This window comes from Hemitrygon akajei, chromosome 13 (genome assembly GCF_048418815.1).
Source record: "Hemitrygon akajei chromosome 13, sHemAka1.3, whole genome shotgun sequence".
In the NCBI taxonomy this organism is placed as follows: Eukaryota; Metazoa; Chordata; class Chondrichthyes; order Myliobatiformes; family Dasyatidae; genus Hemitrygon; species Hemitrygon akajei.
In genome coordinates this window covers 32,157,767-32,175,947 of record NC_133136.1, presented here as the reverse complement: position 1 = coordinate 32,175,947, position 18,181 = coordinate 32,157,767, and the positions used below count along the sequence as shown (strand labels likewise).

The following is an 18,181-nucleotide window of genomic DNA, read 5'->3' as shown; positions in this document are numbered from 1 at the left end:
CAAAATATGAGAAATAGACAAATAAAATAGGAAAACTCATATCTGCATGCTCTTTGAGAAATTTCTTCTATATTAAATCATTATGTAGGTAGAAGGTGTGGTATTTATGTTAATGATTTAATCATCCAGAAAATATTACTTAAAACTTAATATCTTTTAAAGAGTGGAAATGAATAACCAGTACTATTAGGTAGTCACAAAGCTGTCATATTGTTTTGAAAACCCAATTCTTTCACTGCTTATCCATCTGCTTCACATGTGACTCCAGTCATGTCTCAGTTGCTCATTGAAGCAATCCTGCAGAACATTTTGTTGAATAAAATAAAGAATAAGAGTCAAAATGCAGTAATGACATAGACATCAAATGAGAATGAGACAAAGGCACATTGCCTAGTCTACATTGCAAAGGTCTTGCATTCTCATCTGGAGATTGTTGCAATATATGGGAAAAGATAAGTTAGTCTACGATCCAGTAGTCATGCATACAAACTCGTGCATAAACCAGTGGTCCAAATTCCCCTTCCATCTCTTTATGTCTTACATCAGAAGTAGAAATGACTAAATAAAGAACAGGGCAGAGTGCAAAATGTCATGACATTAGGTCTCAGTGCATGTGCGCGCACACACACACATACACATACACACACACTTACAATATATAATCGTTCTCATTGGACATCAGTTGGAGAAATTATTGAGAGCAGTAAAGCAGTAAGCAGTAAAGATTTAATGTCTATGGGATCCAATAACATTCAGGATGGAGGTGGAGAAGAAAGGGAATAATCACCTGCCACCTTTTCCAGGGCAATTACAAATGGACAACTAAATGCCAGCTCAGCCTGTGAAGCCCACTCACTTGAATGAATATATTTAAAAATGACATCAACACATTATCATTCAACCCAGAAAACAAGAGCATTAGAAAATGGCCTGAAAGTTGTCAGAGATGAAGTGCTTCATGCAACCTTAGTGAATTGTTTGAAAATCCGGATCAATTTGATCTGGAATCATTCTGGATTTGGGAGTCCATCTATATTTTCTTGCTGGACTGTTAGCCTGATGGCCATAAAATCCTAACCCTAACCCTTTTGACATAACTTATCCATACCAATCATGATGCCTATCTACACTAATCCCATTTGCCTGTATTTGGCATATATCCCTTTATGCCTGTCCATACATTTTCAATCTGTTTTACTTCAAATGATGTGTTGCTGACAATATATCTGAACAGAAACAATTCATGCTGGGAATTTACCTAAGAAAAAGGTAATTACCGTACCACAGCAACAATTAGAATGTTTTCAATTGGTTTGCTTGCAAAACAGATATTAAAGCACTGGCCCAAAACCAAATGTGAAAACTACAACAATCAGGGAGCCATATGAATCATGGCCCATAGTTTTCAATGCCGGACATTTCAATTTCAGCATTCCCAACATTGTTTCTGAAATGAGCAGGTTTAATCTCGTGGTAATAATCCTGCTAGAAGCTACCTTGTTTAGTGAATTGCCTCCAGTACTCTAAAGTTTGGTCATGATTTCACCACACTTTCAAAAGGAAAATTGGTCACAGAAATTGCATTATAAACAGTTTACGTTTGGGCCAAGACCCTTCATTGAAAAGGAAAGGTGAAGATGCCAATACAAGAAAATGGTTGGGGGAGGGGAAGGAGGACAACCAGAAGGTGATAGGTGAAAGTAAGTGGGGGAGTATGATGAAGTAAGAAGCTAGGAGGTGGTAGCTGGAAAAAGTAAAGAGGGCTATAGGAGAAGGACTTAGATATGAGAGGAGAGTGGACCATGGGAGAAACAGAAGTGGGGGGGGCAGCAGGGGGAGGTGATAGGCAGGTGAGAAGAAGTAAAGGCTATGGTGGGGAATTGAAGAGGGAAAAGGAGGGGAAAATGACCAGAAGTTGGATAAATTAATGTTCATGGGATCAGTGTGGAGGCTACCTGGATGGAATTTGAGATGTTCCTCCTCTAAGCTGAGAGTGGCCACATCGTGGCAGAAGAGGTGACCGTGGACCGATATGTCAGAATTGGAATGTGACAGGAATTAAAATGGTTGGCCATGGGAAATCCTGCTTTTTGTGGGTGGAACGCATGTGATCGACAAAGCAGTTTCCCAATCTATGTCAAGTCTCACTGATGTAGAGGAGGTCACATCAAGAGTAGTGATATAGTAGACAACCCCAACAGATTTGCAAGTGAAGTGTTGCCTCACCTGGAAGGACAGTTTTGGGGCACTAAATTGAAGTGAGGGAGGAGATGAATGGGCAGGTGTAGCATTTCTGCTGAATGGGTCTCTTTTCTCCCACCATTGATGTTGCCCTCAACCACATCTCCTTCATTTCCTGGACACCTGCACTCATCCCACCTTCCCACTGCCTAAACAGGGATAGAGTTCCTCATGACCTCACCTACCACCCATAAGCCTCTGCATGCAACACATCATTCTCCATAACCTCTGCTTCTTCAATTCCCCACTCTGGCCTCTTGCCTCTTGTCCTCACCTCCCCCGGTGTCTCTCCTGCTTTCCTTTTTCCCATGGTCCACTCTCTTGTCCTATCAGATTCCTTCTCCAGCCTTTTTATCTTTTCCACCTATCACCTCTCTGCTTCTTTATTCATCCCCCCTTCCCCCACCCACCTGGCTTCTCCTATCATCATCAAGCTTCTCCTTCTCCTCCCCCCGCCCCTCATTCTTATTCTGACATCTTCCCTCTTCCCTTCCAGTCCTGATGAAGGTCCTCGGCGCAAAACATTGCCTGTTTATTCAATTCCAGAGATGCTGCTTGACCTGCTGAGTTTCTCCAGCATTTTGTGTGGGTTGCAGAGGAAATTACTCGTGGATGGAAATAAATAGGCTTAAAGATTACCGTTTTTATATGCTGATCACCAGACTAGCATTACAACAGTATTAAATGACAAATTATTTCCTTTATGCAATTTTCTCATTGCTTTCTGTACACTTTATTGTGAATTTTCACTATCTTTTTAGTTCCAATTAGTAAGAGAATATTAGGCTGTTTGCAAGGCTAAGAATAATAATCACGCATACTGTCCGCTTTACATGATCTTGCTGTCAAATAACTCTTGTATTTTGTGAAAATCTTTATGCTCACACTTTTTCACATGCCATGCTTGTCCATCATTAATTTCCACTTGTCATTTATCTTCTGAATCCTTCCAGCCAATAACTGGCCACTTGTCATCCTGCTGAAAATGGCTTTGTCAGGCACTAATCATTTACTATCAAGGAAGCCGCTTATGCAGGAATATCTACAAGGTGCAAATTTCTAAAGCATGCGCAACAGCTCAAGAAAGAATGTTAATTGTTTACTAGATGAGGACCACATATTTTCCATGGTTAAAATGTGACTGTCTATTCACTATTAATGGACATCTGATTGAAAGTGATTAGGGAATTCTGCATACTACAGTGCTGAGCACAGTACATATTGGAGGAGGTCTCCTACTTGCCGCTGGACTTAGCCCCAAGTCCAATGGGAAATCTGGAACATGCTGAGCTGAAAAATCCAATGCACCTCCTTAAAAATAGCAAACTTTGCTAAATGATTCTATTTTTCTTTGTTTCCCTGTTATTGTTTCTAATTCGTAGTAGTGTATGCCGTTTTTAATGATTTATTATTTTTAATTCTATTATTTTGATTCATTTTAACTATGTCTCTGTATAAGGGGGTGAAAGATAACCTTGCCAACAGCAAGTTCTACAGCGGTATAGGATGGCAGGGCTTTCAGTTCATCTGTCACCTGTGTGCATGTCTGCTTCCTGAGAAGTCTGTAGAGTGGTCCGTACTGAAATTGCTGTAGCAGTTGAGTACATCCAGAAGAATAGCTTGGGGGTTTGAAGGATGCTTGGCCGGTCTGATCCATTGTTTTTGGTCTTCTTGCTGATTCCATTTCTTTCTTTGTCAACTGCAATAATAACATTAAATATATGGTACTGAGATGATGTTCTGATCATCACCAAACATCATTGATGTCAACATTGCTAGGCTCCATATGTACCTCATGTTCATTTGCTGAAATCTTCCTCTGTGTGTTTGTTAACTCCTGTGCTCTCTCATTCCCCTGTATTTCAAAACCCCTGTCAAACCTCTCATTCAAAACTCTGCTATGTGCTTTGTGCACCAACCTGTTCTATTCACATTGACCCTGGTGAGCTCCATAGGCACTTAGAGACAAAAAAAAAGTCTCCTTACATTTGAATCCATATTTGGCATTGGCTCTAATTCTAACTTTCTCCAGCTGTACATCCCCCAAGATATCCTGAATGTTCCCAGTTTTAATCGCTTAGTTGACAACTGTGTTTTGAGCATGCCAAGTCCCAAAACTCTGGCATTCCCCCACTAAATCTCTTTGCTTCTTTACCTCATTCATTTAAAATGTTTCTTTAAATATATATGCTACGTCTTTGAATAAACTTTTGATCATCTGCCAGTATATCAGTTATGTGGTGAGAGAGAAATAGGAGTGTTGCTTGCATAATTCATCTTGCAGATAATCCAAAATATGCTTACCCGGCTGTGCTTCAAGCTGAGGTCACACACTTGTGTCTTTCTCATGGTCAATCCACCAATGATCCAGTGAGGCATGACTGCTGAAGGTTAATCACATCATATTTACCCACCTGCAACCTTTATCTCAGTACTCAGCGTGGCCGCGAGATTCTGTAATTTGCTCCTTCCTCCTTCCCCCAAACACCCCCACCCCCAAGCTGAGAAAGTCAGGGCTTCTGTTTTCCTCTCTCCCTGCCTGCTAACCATGTCAGCTGTTTGATACAATTTTATTACGTTGCAAAGTTATGAAACTTTCCACATGGTCAAACACTATTTCAATTGTACGAAGGAATTTTAGGTGGAAAGCGGCTTTGTCTGTTTACATGTTGTGAGAGAAACCTTGCTCTTGGTTTCCTCATGGTATGCTGAAATGTTAGTTGGTGACTCTCCACGAGATGTGACAACAAATCCACCCCTAATAACAGACTTTTAGCCCAAATTGGGTTTTGTAGTTGTTGAACAATTTTTGAATAAAATGTCATTTTGTTTTACACCTTTTTAGCTGTCTGGTGTGGATCCTTTTTCCCTGCTTTCTGTCATCCTCTCTTTTATCACCTACTGCTCTCATTTATTGTCTATCAGTCTTCAAAAATATTTTTCCAACATTCTGCATCTCTTTGCAATGTTCCTAAACCCTGGTATTACCACTTCAATGATGATATGCTCATAAAGCCAGCACCCTTCCAGTGTTCTTAAGGATCACAATGTCCCCTCTCTTCTTTGTTTATTATACTATTCCATTTTTCCCTCTTCCCTCTTACCCCTTCCAGAATAATGGCAAATTGGTATAACAGTCTACAAACCCTTTCAGACTAGGGACTTTCAAATGAGACCACCTTCCCTTTCTCCTTTTTCTCAGTATCCTTCAAAACACCGCAGGTCTACAACTTAGTAGATCAGCATTTTGTTTATTCAATGTCATTTAAAAAATACCCCTTGTAATATGTACAGCCAACAAAATTTTACTATAAGCTCGGGGTTTCTAAGTCTCTTGGTAAGCCATGGCTGATAAGAAGAGATCAACCCTTTTGTTTTATCTTTTGATATTTCCATCAGTTCACTAGTATTTTTTCTGCTTTTCACAATTTTGACATTCTTCGTCTCTTCAGCTGAGGGTTGTTCTTTCACTAAAGCAACAGACGACGCAATCTGATATTTCATTCAGTATTCTCAGCAGCAAATTAGAAAATTTCAACTAAATTTGCTTATACTGGATACAAGGGAAAATTGAGCTTTGTCCCTATTACATTGACTTGGGAGCTTCCCTCCTCTATTTGTGATTTGCCTTTGTCAATAGGAATTCAGCACAGTCGTGTCATGCTGTCATCGTCATAATAGGAAACCTCATGGGGATCAACAGACTTGCATGTTAGAATTACTGTAGATTGAACAGAGTACTTGAATGTTTGAGACCATGCTAATTTATTTTAACCATTTGTTTTTCAATGAAACTTTCTGAGCCTGACATTTGAATTTTTATTTCTCTCTTCTGAGAACAGGGTAATTCCTGAAGTATTTTTCTCACAAGGAAAACTATAAAGTTAATTATAAAATGGAAATGTGATATCAAAAAAAAACATTTTAAATGATCTCAAAGCTTGTACTCAAAATTCTTGATATTAAGTGAAAAATTCTCATGAGCTCTAGAATGCTGGTTTATTCTGTTTTAGTCCAAAGTGGGGATAATGTTATAGTTCAGTAGATTGACATTAAGATATTCAGGGAAATTGAATATCTTGTAAAACTTATAGCAGCTTTGATTTCTCTGATTTTAAAAAAATTTCTGCTATTGATGTTATTCACCTTATCCATAAAATTTATAAACCAAAATGGCATTGAGTCCATGGTATCAGCTTGGCAAGTTTTGAAAGAAATCTATGCTCTTGCACACACTTCAGCTGAAATTAAAATTGCTGACCTGTTGTCATTGTCTAATTCAAACATTTCGTAATTGTGGTTTCCTAGTTCTACCATGTTTACTCCCAGTGATATTGTATTTTCTGTTATGTGGTATCATAAGAGTAGAAATAGGTCTGGATGATCTGTGTTTTAACCCTGTATGTCTGTTTTTCCTCTACAATCACTTTTCAAAGATTTATTAAATTAACTCACATTCTAAAATAACAAATGATCTGGTAGGGTTTGCAGAAAAAGGTGAGAAATTTCAGCTACCTTATGAATGTATGTAGATTTAATTCCTAAATTTACTTCTGGAAGGTCTAGCTCTAAATTTTAGGGTGTATTTCTCATCTTACAATTGGAATAGGGTTTCTTAATTTCATTTCTTCTATGTACCCTTTTAATCAGAATATGTTTAATTCAAATCATCTTTTCACATTCTTATTGGTAAACTGGTTGTTTCATTTTGCTCATTTTATTAGTTAACCCTTGGAGTCCAATTATCATTCTTGTAAGCATTTTTATCCAAGGCCAATATTTAAACATTTTAAAGTTTGCTGCTCAGAACACTGCTCAGTGTTATTGTGTCTTCTAACTTTCATTGCACTTCTAGAAATAAACACCCGTTTTCCGTATGTTTACATGACTTGTGTGTGTTTTTGGACATAGTCTATTTGACCTATGCTATCTCAGTTGTGTTTTCACCCCCCCCCCACCTTTTCTGGCTCAGCAAATAGTTTTCAGCCTTGCTTCCTTCCCACAGACTGAAGATGCTGATGATGTGACCAATGACTTATTGTGTGATGGTTCTGATGACTAAGATCTCCTGTGGATTTCTGTACCTTGTTTGAAAATGTGTAAGAACCAGCTGTATGGGTAAGCATTTGACCCCGCTCAAGGTGATTGACCATTCATCAAAATAGTATTTTGATCTATCAGTGACATTGTAGATTAATATCTCTATTGTTGCTAATTTTGAATTAACTCAGTGACTGACCTGCTGTAGTTCTCTGGGTCAGAGAATTCAAGAGATTTAACATCCTCTCAGTGCAATAGTTTCTCCTGATCTTTGTCTGAATTGACCTATCCCTGTGCTAAGTTTTAGTCTCCTCAGTTTAGGATCTTGTCCACATCTACCTAGCACAGTAAAAAAAATGTAAGTTTCAGTGAGCTCTCCTCTCATTAAACTCGAGAGAACACAGACCTTGTCTACTCGCCCTCTGCTCATACAGCCAGTCCACCATTTCTTGTCTTTACTTGGTTTGTCACATGCCTGTCCATGCCTATCTATTACCCCAAACATTGTATTTTTATCTTGTGCCTTTTATGAATACATTTTGTAAATCCAAATCTGCTGCATCTATTCATTCATCTTCATCCACCCTTTTGTTACATTCTCAAAAAACTCTGGCAAATTTGTCTCTTTTCAATAAAGCTGTGTTGATTCTGCTTGACTATCTTATGATTTAGAGAGTTATAGCACACAGAAAGAGATCCATGCCCACTAACTTGTTTCATATACCCTCAAACCTCCGTGTGGAAAAACTTCTCCCTCAGGTCCTTTTTAAATCTTTCCCCTCTCAACTGAAACCTGTGCCCTACCCTTGGCAAAATACGGTGCTCTTCACCTTTTCCATACTCTTCATAACTTTTAAGGGTCACCTTTCAGCCTTCTTCATTCTAAGGTAAACAATACTGGCCTATCCATTGTGCCTTAATAACTCCAACTATTTATTCCCAACAATATTCTTGTAAGCCCATACGCAAAGGAGCTGGAGGAACTCAAGAGTGTCAGGCAGTATCTGTGGAGGAAAATGGACAATTGACATTTTGGGTTAAGACCTTTCCTCAAATCTCCAGTGTTGCTTTAGATTCCTAGCATCTGCAGTCTCTTGTGTTTACAATATCCTTGTAAATCTTTTCTGCACCTTTTTCCAGCTTAATAATAATCTTCTAATAGCTAGGTAAGCAGAACTGCCTACAATCCTCCAAGTACAGTCTCACCAAAGAATTGTAATAATTTGATTTTGGGGGGAAAAAAGGTGATTAGTTAATGGATTCCAGTATTTTCTCAATCATAGTTGATAGGCTAACTAGCCTATAGACTCCAGTCTCTTTCTTGACATTGGCATTATGCTTCTTACTTTCCACTTCTTTGGCACATTTCCAGAAACAAGACATTTTGGCAGAAAATATACCCACTTTCTTGCGATAGCACCTTATATAGATGCTTTCAATGGTGAGGAGGGCTGTGCTGGTGAAGGTCTACTACTCTTTGCAGCCTCTTGTGTTCCTGGACATTGGAATTTCAAGTCTAAGTTTCTTCTCATTTAATGTGTAAATGTATACTGCCAAATGGAACAGCTTTCCTCTGGACCAAGTTGCACCACACAGTACATATAATTCACTCAAAACATAAAAGTCATATTACCACAAATAAATGAACAAATAATAAAATCTATTCCAGAGATTTTGTGACAGAAGTCAAGAGGTAAACAGTATAATGCTACTGACACTTGACACTTTATAAGTATACAGACCTGAGTGGTGGTAGGGAGATCAGTAGTCTCATGACCTGGTGGAAGAAGCTGTTTCCCTTCCTAACAGTTCTCCTCCTGATGCTACAATACCTCCTACTTAATGGGAGGGGGTCAAAAAGATTGTGGGACAGATGGGAGGGCTCCACAAAGGGCTCTGCGTACATATCTTGGCTGGGTGGACGAAAGACCCCGATGATTGTCTCAGCAGTCCTCGCAATCTTTTTTTAGGACCTGGTGGTTGGTTGCCGTGCAGTTCCCGTGGCAAATGGTGGTGCAGCTGGTCAGGACACTCTCTTGTAAAAATTAGTTAGAATAGAGGGGGGGCTCACTTGCCTCAATCTGCTCAGGAAGTGGAGACGCTGCTGTGCTTTCTTGTCTAAACAGGTGGCGTTGAGGGACCAGGTGAAATTGTCCATTATGTACACTCTCAGAAATTTGGTGCTGCTAACTCTCTCAGCAGCGGAGCCGTTTATCTATAGCTCAAGTTGTTGTGCTCACAATATTCTACAAGCCGCTCTACCTCCTCTCTGCACATTCTCAACACCAACCACTGTTCTGTGATCAGCAAACCTGATGATTCAGTTTGAGCTGGATCTAGCAGTGCTGTCATATGTCAGCGGCGTGAACAAAAGTAGGCTGAGCATAGAGCCCTGGGGGTGACAGCCCTTGGCGTGATGGAACTAGAGATGTTGCTGCCAATACAGACTGACTGTGGTCTTTGTGTTGAGAATTGTGGACTGTGCCCGATAGGTAAATGGGAGCATGTGAAGAAGCGCCAACTTCACACAGGTCCATGATTGAAGATTAATAAAAACAGTGCTTCGTTACAGTTTTTGGAGTTTGGCTGCACCTAATCCGTGAAAGGAATTCATTAGAGAGGGCAAATAAAACTAAGGCAGGCACAAGCAGAGCGGCCATTCTGTGTGAGCCATGTTAGAATGACTTTGGGTCATCAGGCTTTGGCGAGGTAAATATCTGGTAAGTTTCTTTTTTATTCTTCATTCCTCATCTATTAGGACTCAGTGCAGTGGAGATGGCTGTGTTTTGTTCTGTGTGTGAGATGTTGGAATTCTGGGAGACCTCCAGCCTCAGGTGCGCCGAGCTGCAGCTCCTCAGAAAACATGGTAAGGAACAGGAGCTGCAGCTCGATGACTTTCAGCTCATACAGGAGAATGTGAAGGTGATAGATAGCAGCTACAGGGAGGTAGTCACCCCTCAGTTGCAGGAGGTGGGTAACTGGGTGACTGTCAGGAAAAGAAAGGGAAATGGGCAGTCAGTACAAAGTAACCCTGTGGTGGTTCCCCTCAATGATAAGTATACCATTTTGGATACTGCTGGGGAGACAACCCTCTGGGAGGTGGTGGGTGGGAGGTGTGGCACGAGCCACACCGCCTGAGGCTCTGACACTGATTCTGGCTCTGCAGCACAGAAGAGAGGTGCAAAGGACTGCAGTAGTGATAGGAGATTCCATAGTTATAGAAATAGAGATGAGATTCTGTGGACAATATAGAGACACCCAGATAGTATGTTGCCTTCCAGGTGCTAGAGTCATGGATGTCTCCGATTAGGTCCACAGCATTCTAAAGGGGAAGGGTGGGCGGTCAGAAGTCTTGGTATATATTGGCACCAGTGATATAGCTAGTAAAGGTGAAGTGGTCCTGAAGAAAGGTTTTAGGGAGCTAGATAGAAAGCTGAAAAGCAGGACCTCCAGAGAGGTAATTCCTGGCACCAGTGAGGGTAGGATTTGGCAGATGAATAAATGGCTGAGGAATTAATTCAAGGAGCAGGGGTTCAGATTTCTGGATCATTGGGAAGGTAAGACCTATACAAAAGGGACTGGTTACACCTGAACCCAAGAGGGACCAATATCTTTGTGGGCAGGTTTGCTAGAGCTGTTCGGGAGGGTTTGAACTAATTTAGCAGGGGAATGGGAACTGGAGCGATGGGGCCGAGGATGGGGTAGTTGGTTTACAAACGGAGGCAGCGTATACTGAGACTGCTAGCAGGGAAAGGCTGATGATGGGGCAAAATTACAATCAATGGGATGAGTTGCAATGTAAAAGGGGGACTAGTTCAAAAAGGGCAATGAATACAGGACTGAAGGTGCTATTTTTGAATGCACGCAGTATACGGAGTAAGGTAGATGAACTTGTATCCCAGTTAGAGATTGGCATGTATGATGTTGAGGGCATTACTGAATTGTGGCTAAAAGATTATAACTGGGAGCTTATCATCCAAGGTTACACATTGTATCAAAAGGACAGGCAGGTAGGCAGAGGGGCTGGGGGGTGATGTGACTCTATCGGTTTAAAAAAAATGAAATCAAATCCATAGAAAGAGGTGACATAGGATCAAAAGGTGTAGTATCACTGTGGGTAGAGCTAAGATACTGCAAGGATAAAAAGACCCGACTGGGAAATATATACAGACCTCTGGACAGTGGTAAAGATGTGATCTACAAATGACAACGGGAGATGAAAAACGCATGTCAAAAGGGCAATGTTACAATAGTCATAGGGGATTTCAATATGCAGATAGATTGAGAAGATCAAATTGGCGCTGGATCCCAATAGGGGGAACTTGTAGAGTGCATACAATTTGGCTTTTTATAGCAGCTAGTGGTTGAGCCCACTAGGGGATCAGCTATTCTGGATTGGATGCTGTGCAATGAACTGGAATTGATTAGAGAGCTTAAGGGAAAAGAATCATTAGGAGGCAGTGATCATAATATGATCGAAGTTCAAAGCAAAATTTATTATCAGAGTACATACGTCTCATCACATACAACCCTGAGATTGTTTTTCCTGTGGGCATACTTAGCAAATCTAAAGAACAGTAACTGTAAACAGGATCAATGGACAACAAGTTGTGCAAATGCAGATATAAACAAATAGCAATAAATAACGAGCATGAAATAACAATATAACCGAGTCCTTAAATGTGTAGTTATCCCTTTTGTTCAAGAGTCTGATGGTTAAGGGGTAGTAACTGCACTAGAACCTGGTGGTATGAGTCTTGAGGCACTTGTACCTTCTACCTGATGGCAGCAGCGAGAAAAGAGCATGGTCCAGATGGTGAGGATCTTTGACAATGGATGCTGCTTTTCTACAACACTGTTTCATGTAAATGTGCTCAATGTTCAGGAAGGTTTGACCCATAATGTACTGGAGCAAACCAGTTACCTGTTGTAGGATTTTCCACTCAAAGGCATTGATGTTCCCATACCGGGCTGTAATGCCACCAGTCAGCACACTTTCCACTGCACATCTGTAGAAGCTTGCCAAGGTTTTCAATGATATGCCGAATCTCCACAGACTCCTGAGGAAGTAGAGGTGCTGTTAAGCTATCTTTGCAATTATATTGAAATGATGGATCGGGATAGGTCTTCTGAGTTAGTGACACACAGGAATTTAAAGTTACTGACCCTCTCCACCACCAATCCTTTAATGATTACTGGCTCATTGACCCCTGGTTTCCCTCTCCTGAAGTCTACAATCACTTCCTTGGTCTTATTGACCTTGAGTGAGAAGCTGTTGTTATCACACCACTCAGCCAAATTTTCAATCTCCCTCCTGTATGCTGATTCATCACCACCTTTGATGCAGCCCACAACAGTAGTGTCATCAACAAACTTGTATATGGTGTTGGAGCTGTACTTAGCCACACAGTCACAGGTGTAAAGCAAGTAGAGCATGGGGCTAAGTGCACATCCCTTCAGTGTTCCCTTGCTGTAGGAAATTGTAGAGGAGATGTTTTTGTTAATCTGGACTAACTGGGGTCTACAAGTTAGGAAATCCAGGATCTAATTGTCTGGTAGAATTCACCATGCAATTTGAGAAAGAGAAGCTAAAGTCAGGTAGACCCAGGCCGTGCCCTTTTCTCACTGTTAACATCAGGTAGGAGGTACAGAAGCCTGAAGGCACAAGCTCAGCGATTCAGGAACAGCTTCTTCCCCTCTGCCATCCGATTCCTAAATGGACATTGAAGCTTTAGACACTACTTCACATTTTTTAAAAATATACAGTATTTCTGTTTTCACATGTTTTTTAAAATCTATTCAATATACATAATTGATTTGCTTGTTTATTTATTTATTTTTTCTCTGCTAAATTATGTATTGCATTGAATTGCAAACTAAGTTAACAAATTCACATCACATGATGGTGAAAATAAACCTAATTCTGATTCTGATTATTAGTATTGTAGTGGAGTAAAGAGAATTACAGAGGCATGAGGGAGAAGCTGGCCAAAATTGATTGGAAGGGAACTGTAGAAAGGAGCAACGGGTGGAGTTTCTGGGAGTAATTCAGAAGGTGCATGATAGATACATCCCAAAGAAAAAGAGGTATTCTAAAGGCAGGATGTTGCAACTGTGGCTGACAAGGGAAGTCAAAGCCAACATAAAAGCCAAAGATAGGGCATATAATAGAGCAAAAAATAGTCAGAAGCTTTTAAAAACCAACAGAAGGCAACTAAAAGGTCATAAGGAAGCAAAAGGTGGAATACAAAGGTAAACTAGGCAATAATATTAAAGAGGATACCAAAAGTTTCTTTAGCTATATAAAGAATAAGAGGCGAGAGTTGATAGCGGACCACTGGAAATGATGTTGGAGAGGTAGTAATGGGGGACAAGGAAATGGTGGATGAACTGAGTAAGTATTTTACATCAATCTTCACTGTGGAAGACTCCAGCGGTATGCCGGAACTGAATGAAATGGTTATTACTATGGAGAAGGCGCTTGAGAAACTGAAAGGTCTGAAAGTAGATAAGTAATCTGCATCCAGTTTGTTTTGAAAAAGGTGGCTGTAGAGATTGTGGAGCTATTTGTAATGATCTTTCAAGAATCAATAGATTCTGGCATGGTTCAGGAGGGCTGAAAAATTGCAAATGCCACTTTCCTTTTCAAAACGGGAGAGAGGCAGTAGATGTAGAAGAAAGGAAATTATAGTCCAGTTAGCTTGACCTCAGTGGTTGGGAAGATGTTAGAGTAAATTGTTAACAATGAAGTTTCAGTGTATTTGGAGGCACGTGATAAAATAGGCCATAGGCAGCATGGTTTCCTTAAGGGAAAATCTTGTCGGACAAATATATTGGAATTCTTTGAAGAAATAAAAAGCAGAATAGAATAGACAAATGATATTTGGTGGATGTTCTGTATTTGGATTTTCAGGAGGAGTTTTTATTTATTTATTAAATTTTTAGAAAATTACAAAGAATAAATGTAATCATAAAATAGTAAGAGAGAGAAAAAATAATATTAACCCTCCCCCCTTTAACCCTTGTCTAAAGAAAACAAAAAGAAGAGAAAGATTGCCTGGATATCGGAGGATCCCCACATGCTCCATGGAGTTCAAAATAAAGAGGAGGAGTTTGACAAGATGCTTCACATGAGGCTGCGTAACAAGTTAAAGAGCCCATAGTATTACCAGCATGGATAGAGCATTGGCTGAATGGCAGTAGGAAATATTGGGAATCAAGGGAGCCTTTTCTGATTGGCTGCCAGTGACTAATGGTGTTCCAAAAGGGTCTGTATTGGGACCACATTTTTATGTTATGTGTCAACAACCTGGATGATGGCATTGATGGCTTTGTTGCAAAGTTTGCAGACAATATGAAGATAGGTGTAGGAGCAGGTACTGTTGAGTTAGCAGAGAGGCTACAGAAGGAATTAAATAGGTTATGAGAATAGCAAAGAAGTGGCAGATGGAACACTCTCATGAAGTGTATTGTCATGCATTATAGTAGAACAAATAAAAGCGCAGACTGCTTTCTCAATGGACAGAGAATTCAAAAATCAAAGGTGCGAAGAGACTTGGGAGTCCTTGTGCCGAATTTCCTAAAGGTTCATTTGCAGGTTGAGTTGGTGGTAAGGAAGGCAAATGCAATGTTAGCATTCATTTCGAGAGCTCTAGAATATAAAAACAAGATTGTAATGATGATGTTTTGTAAGGCACTGGTGAGGGCTCGCATGGAGTATTGTGAGCGATTTGGGCCCCTTAACCAAGAAAGGATGTGCTGATATTGGAGAGGGTTCAAAGGAGGTTCACAAAAATGATTCTGGGATTGAAAAGCTAATCATCTGAGGAGTGTTTGATGGTTCTGGTCTGTACTCACAGGAATGCAGAGAAATGGAGGGGGAGGGTCTCATTGAAACCTATCAAATGTTGAAAGGCCTCAAAAGAGTGGATGTGGAGAGGATGTTTCCTATGGTGGGGGTGTCTAAGACCAGAGGACACAGTGTCAGAATAGAGGGATATCCATTTAGAATGGGAACGCAGAGCTATTTCTTTAGCCAGAGAGTGGTGAATCTACGGAATTTGTTGCCACAGTTGACAGTGGAGGCCAAGTCACTGGGTATATTTAACGCAAAGGTTAATTGGTTCTTCATTAGTTAGAGCTTGAAGAGTTATCAGGAGAAGGCAGGAGATAGGGTTGAGAGGGAAATGGATCAGACATGATGAAATGGCAGAACAGACTCGATGGGTCAAATGGCCTAATTCTGTTCCTATATCTTAAGGTTTTAAATTTCATGATCCAGTTACAGAGAGTAGTGCTGAACCAGTTGATTAAGAAACTATTAGGGTATTTTGTACATTGCATGTTTAGAAATTTGTCAGAGTATTTGGTGATATGCGAACTCTCCTTAAGCTTAGGTATTAGCGTGTTGGAACTTGAAGCTGCTAATTTTCTCTTTCTCTGTCCCACTAATGAAAACTGGCATGGGATGTCTGGTTTGCATCCAATATTTGGTGGATTCAGCTGAGATTAGAAAAAGAAAATGACACATCAGAGGGATTAGAGAATGAGATCAGCTGTTGGAAAATACTGGAACTGGTAGTTAATGAAGTCCCAATGGAATACGTAAAAATGCATATGATTAACATGATTGGACAGTATAAGAGTCAGGAAGTCATTTTGCTAGCAACCCCATCCTGTAAAAACCCAGTGCTACAGAAATGTCAGCAGAAGCTCCAAAGACCTCATCTCTGGGAGAGGAAAGATTTTTGCTTAGAAGACATATAAAATCATGTGGTGAAAGCAGGACCCTCAGGGTCAGTCAACCTTTGGATCAGAACAAAGGACTCTGGTGAGCTGCTCTAGGTGGCCTATGCCCCAGCAGGGTTGATGGGCTTAAGAAGAAGAAGTCATATTGCAGCTTTATGAAACTTTGGTTAAGCTGCACTTTGCTTTTATTATGGTTATTATTCTATTATGGATTTATTGAGTATGCCGTCAAGAAAATGAATCTCAGGATTGTATATGGTGACATATATGTACTTTGATAATAAACTTACTTTGAACTTCTAGGATTATTACATACCATTCAGGGTTGCCACATTTTCTGGAAGGATGTGGAAGCTTTGGAGAGTGTGCAGAAGCGTTTCATGAAGATGCTGCTTGGATGAGAGAGTATTAGCTTTAAGAAGAAGTTGGACAAACTTGGGTTGTTTTCTCTGGCGTGTAAGAGGCCGAGGGAAGACCTGATTGAAGATTGAGAGAAATGGAGGTAGACAGCCAGAATCTCTTTTCCCAGAGTACAAATGTCAATCACTAGAGGACATAGATTAAAGATGAAATGAGTTTAAATGGGATGTTTAAAGAGTGGTAGGTCCTTGAAACGTGCTGCCAGGGATAGTTGTGGAAGCAGGCATTATAGTGACACTTAAATGGCACAAACATGAATAACAGGGAATAAAGTGATACAGATCACGTGCAAGCAGATGTGTTTTGTTAGATTGGCATCACGGTCGGTTTAGACATGGTAGACCAAGGGGCCTGTTGTTGTTTTGGACCAATGCTCTTTGTATTAAACAGTATTTTAAAAGGAGCACTGAAAGTAGTAAGGGTGTAGAACATACTCTGGATGGAAGAGCTTCAGTATCCGTCACCCGGTGGCTCGGTAGCACCATTAACAACTAATTGGCTGAATTCAGAAGTACACAGTTGCTAGACTCTGTTCACTACATGTTACTTACTTATTGCCAAATGAATATAGGCAAAATTTCTCCCAACAAAAAATGGAGAGCTTTTAGAGACACCATGGATGTCAATCAGAATACTAAGAACATGATTGAGGCCGATCATTGGATCTGTTCCTTCCGTTAATAGATTCCATTGATTTAAATATCTGTGAGGTTGCCCACATCATATTTTTGCATGCCATAGTTCTTGAGGAGACATTTGATTTGGATGAGTGAGAGAGGAGGTTTATTAAAGGACAGGACCTCCAGGGTTGTGATCTCAAGATTGCTATCCATGCCACATGCTAGCGAAGCCAGAAATAGAATGATTGTATGATTTCACAAGTGGCTAAGGTGATGGTGCAGAAGGGAAAACTTCAGATTTTTGGATCATTAGGCTCTCTTCCAGGAAAATGGGACCTGTACATAAGGGACAGTTTGCACCTGAAATGGAGAGTCTAATATCCTCATGGGAAAGTTTGCTAGATCTGCCAGTGAAGTTTAAGCTAGAGTTGCAGGGGGATCAAAACCAGAACTCCAGAACAGATAATGGAGTGGGTGGGGGAAAAGATATTGTTAAACTTACATACAAAGTCAGGAATCCAAAGGCCAAGCATGGTGAGACTAATGTTCTGAGCTGCATATATTTCAATCGAACGAGTATTGTAGGAAAGGCAGTTGAGCGTGGGGCATAGATAGCATATAGAATTATAACATTGTACCATTAGTGAGACATGGTTGCAAGAGGGACAGGACTGGCAGCTCAGTGTTCTGGAGTTTTGTTTTAGATGTGATAGAGTGGGAGAAATTAAAGGGGGATCTGTCATGGTAGTGTTCTGTCAGCACAGACTGGAGAGCTTCTCTAGTGAGACTTTATCGGTAGAACTGAGGAATAAAAAAGGTTTGACTATGCTAATTGGATTATATTGTAGACCTCCCAACAGTCTGTGAAATTTAGTGGAGCAAATTTGTAGAGTTTGCAGACTGTTGCAAGGAACAGAAAGTTGTGATAGCAGGTGATTTTAACTTTCCACATAGTGACTGGGACTCCCTTACTGTAAAAGGGCTGAATGGGAAAGAGTTTGTCAAATGTGTTCAAGAAAGTTTCCTTAATCAGTACATTGAAGTCCCAGTCAGAGAGAGTGTGATACTAGACCTCTTATTATGGAATGAGACAGAGCAGGTGACCGACGTTT

At 40.3% G+C, this 18,181-nt stretch overlaps 1 protein-coding gene across 11 annotated transcripts in view; it reads left to right on the top strand.

Moving 5' to 3' along the window:
• The window catches only part of atosb (atos homolog b), a 119,806-nt gene that overhangs the window by 9,542 nt on the left and 92,083 nt on the right, over nt 1–18,181 (top strand). For 8 of the 11 annotated variants that reach the window (XM_073064351.1, XM_073064359.1, XM_073064357.1 and 5 more), the window contains one exon: nt 7,247–7,359. The exons of the other annotated variants lie outside the window; for them this stretch is intronic. The gene's annotated coding sequence lies outside the window, so the exon portion shown is untranslated. The remainder of the gene's footprint in view (nt 1–7,246; nt 7,360–18,181) is intronic. 11 annotated transcript variants of the gene reach the window in all.